Below are 3,859 nucleotides of genomic sequence, written 5' to 3'. Positions count from 1 at the left end.
AATTTACTCATAAAATAATTTATGAAATTATCACTCAATTTCAATAGCAACATACTATATTCGGGCTACGTATTGTATGATGGGTTAGTCAATAACCACATGTCACGTTAACTCAAAATGGCGGTCTGCATTTGGCACACTTGGGCGGACATTTCGAGATTGTTGGAAGAACGGATAAGGTTGAGGATAAGATCGACGTTCGTGTCACCCGCTCCCGGCACATAAACTTACATCGCACTACTGTGAGGCCGGTCGATCCTGGCTCCCTCTAGTTCCATCCGTTCTCACCGTCGCATTCCTGGGAGTATTTGTCTCAAGCATTCCCTCTTTCTTCTGTCGTCATATTTGTGAGTTCTGTTCTGGTAGATTTTGATCGTCGAACGAGCACCCGCCTAAAGAGGAGTTTGTCTCTGCAATGAATATTCCAGTAATATTTGGTCATCTTAAATGTGGTTGATGGAAAGTTTAGCACCTTTAATCTCAAGCCTGAAGTTCATATTATGTTTGAGAAAGAGTCGGAAGGATATTCTCAAAAGACACACACACACAAACACAAAAGATACTATTTTGGAATGTTTGTTTTAGTTCAAATTATTGAGCTGCATGCATTTTTTTTCCTGGTAAATTCAGATCAATTTTTTCAGCTATTTTTGGATAATAACTATTATTTTCAGGGAAGAAATGAACCCTTTTACATGACTGTATAACCGATGTGCAATAACTATTCATACAAAAAAGAAAGATGTGTGTAGTTACAGATTTGACACATTTTTGATAATGGATGGTGAGATGCATCATCTGTTATACTTGTGAACCGATAATAAAAATATCTGGCATCCTTTTTTTATTGTTTTTTGGGTAGAGTAAAAGATCTCAGGCTTTGTTCCTTGGCTATGCACATTGTTCTCAGTTGTGGAGAAACTGATGTCATCTTGATTTTGAATCTCATACATCTTGTGTCACCTTCTTCTTGTCTTCTTTACATGCAGAAATAGGTAATTTCTGCTTTCCTACTGGTTGATTGACATGGCTGCTGGGAGAATCATCAGCCAGCAGCTTCTGAGAAAGAGGCATCACATTCAATCATGTGTAAGCATCCCCACCATCCTTGTTCCAGCTACAGATATGTATAGCATTTTCCTGTTTGGAACATCCTGAGGACTCTCGTCGGCTCAATCATAATCATTTTCCTGATAGAGTACTGACATCGAGTATTCGTGTTCTCATCGTGATAGTCATAATGATTAAGATCACTTTTGTTCGATTGGAAATTGCTAATTGTAGAATAAGTGTCACATTTTCTTGCAGTTTGACTTTATAAGTTGTCAGAATTTTGTTGCAGGACCAGTGTGTTTAGTAGTTGATCATTTCTTTCATCGCTTAAACTTGTGTTGACGAGCACAATGGAATAGCGGGCACAGCAGGATATTAAACTTTTAGACCGCAATTGATCTTCTTATTTTGATAGAATGTGTGTATATGATTCACTAAATGCTTTAATCAGATTTTGACGCTTATAGTGGTCCAATGCAATATGAAGTTGCATGTCCATTTAGGAGGATACGAAGTACTCGGATGGCTAAGCCTATAGGCAAAAATTACATATGCATCCCTATAGCATGCTTCGTGAGTAATAAACCATTTTTATTATGTTCACGAGAAAATATTGGCTCACTTGCCATGCTGAATAGATTGATATATTTTCCAATGAACTGCTGCTCTAGAAATATTGTTCAGTGATTGATTGATTGATTTCTCTATTTTGTTAAGGTGAGTTTATTAATTTGTCCGAGTCACATTACGTAATTCAATTTTCATGCAAATTCTGTAATTTGGATATGACATGACATCGTTATGTGTTGATCGAGCAGAATTCGACGTGGCCAACAAGTTTACCAACAATCTTGTGCTTCTTGTCATTCATTTTCTCTGTTTTCATATCGAAATCTGGTCGGTGTGGTATACGCCGAAGAAGAGAGAAAGGGTGTGACTGCTGACATTGAGGTGGTCGACGGACCAAATGATGAAGGTGAGGTGGTCGACGGACCAAATGATGAAGGTGAAGCATTCGTACGTCCTGGCAAACTATGTGACCCTTTCCGTCGGTCACATCAGATTGAACGAGCAGCAATGACTTATAATTCAGACTTAAGCTTCATAAAAATGGTAATGCTTTTAACTATATGCATCTCTTCTTATCATTTTTTTTTTTTTGTCTTTGTTTCTTCTCCAGTATTGCAAACTTGACCTTTTCATAACTATTATCTTTTCCCTACTCGCCGGCTCCCGTCATCCTACCGCAGGTGTCATTGGTAATATTCTTGTTTAAATTGATATTTTGATTGAAAATGACTTCCATTGATGTATGACTTTTGACTTGTCAATGTTCAATTGGAGAGTGCAGTCTTATCTTAAATTATACTATTTTCTGGTGGCTCTGCCGTTATCTTAAATATAGAAAGGAAATATATAGCACTTTTCATCCTTTTATTTGTTTTATCGTCCATATTAGAATTTTATACATTATATTATGATTCCACGTATGACATAGATCCTATCTAACCATTGTTCCGTCATCTTATCTAAATGTTCTTTTCTTCTTTTGACGCTATATATTTTATACTCGATCGACTTATTCTTCTCCCATTCATTGTATTGATTTGTTTACTGTCATCGAACATCTACTATTTTGGAATCTTCACGTTATTCTACTTTCATCTAAGATTCTTTTTATAGTTTCTTGATGATGATTCGTCTAGAACACGTATCTTCAGTGAATATTGCACCTTTAATATATAATCAGGGAGACAATGATTATATTAAGTGGAGATTCCATTTCAGTATCATATAAAAAAAATATTTATCATTATGGCATCTCAGTAATAATGTTGGGATTAGTAATACTGTTGCCCAAAAATATTTATCCCATCAGCGATAACATATTCATCCATCCATCATTCTCTAATAGGTTGAACCATAATCTTTTGTATGCTTTTCACTACACTTAAATTTTCATTTGCTTGAAAAGCGTTGATTAATAATATATGTGGAAATTCAGATTCAAGAGTGCTTGCGGACACAAATGATCCGGTCAATGCCACTCTTGATAAAACGAATAGAATATAAGAAGAATTATTGAAAAAATTTTAGCTTAAATATATTAAGTTATCCCTCTCCTATTTATACAGATTAGTAGGAGGAAGAATTTTTCTCAATTGAACGAAGAATTTTTCTCAACAAAATAAAAATATTATTTACATATCTAATACCACCCATTTTTCTCGTCCTTTTCTTATTTATACAGGAAGGATTTCCCTCGACTATCCAATACCACCCAGTTTGACTTGTCAAACTTCATCAATTATATATCTTATATGCAAACATCACATAAGGAGAAGGGGAAGGATGTTGTGACATTGGCAACAGAACCTGAAATGAAAGAGAGGAGGCTGGTAAGATTCACCTTTTCTTTTTAATTTGTAGAACAATGTCTTGCTCATCACTATACTTATCAAGGTTTAAGAATAGAATGACAATCTCCTTTAATGTCCAGACGGGTTTCAAATGGATCTTTGTGTTGTCGCTTCTTCTTCTCCAAGCTGCTTGTTATCGGCGCTTGAACGGATCAGTTCTCAAGTCGAGAAAGATGGCACTCAATGGTGTTAACTAATCCACTTGTAAATGTAAAACTACGCTTATGAACAAATGCTATGCTGTCAAGCAGTTCTTCCTGGAAGATTGTTGTTTATGTGACTCTTGTATGTCGTAGTTATTGCCATGGGATGATGTCAGTCAAGCAAACAAGTCTATCATTGATTTGTGAAATAGATGTTATTTTTGAAGCACTTGGTACAAAGAT

General features: G+C 35.7%; 1 long non-coding RNA gene across 1 annotated transcript; it reads left to right on the top strand.

Annotated features, from left to right (window-relative positions):
* Positions 1 to 460: 460 nt before the first annotated feature.
* On the top strand, positions 461 to 3,068 carry LOC103985282 (uncharacterized). Its single transcript, XR_010496504.1, has 3 exons — positions 461 to 1,089; positions 1,872 to 2,029; positions 2,060 to 3,068. It is a non-coding gene; the product is annotated as an uncharacterized LOC103985282 (long non-coding RNA).
* Positions 3,069 to 3,859: the final 791 nt, after the last annotated feature.

This window comes from Musa acuminata, chromosome BXJ3-5 (genome assembly GCF_036884655.1).
Source record: "Musa acuminata AAA Group cultivar baxijiao chromosome BXJ3-5, Cavendish_Baxijiao_AAA, whole genome shotgun sequence".
NCBI classification, from domain to species: domain Eukaryota; kingdom Viridiplantae; phylum Streptophyta; class Magnoliopsida; order Zingiberales; family Musaceae; genus Musa; species Musa acuminata.
The sequence above is the reverse complement of the archived record's forward strand: the minus strand, read 5'-3'. Positions and strand labels throughout refer to the sequence as shown.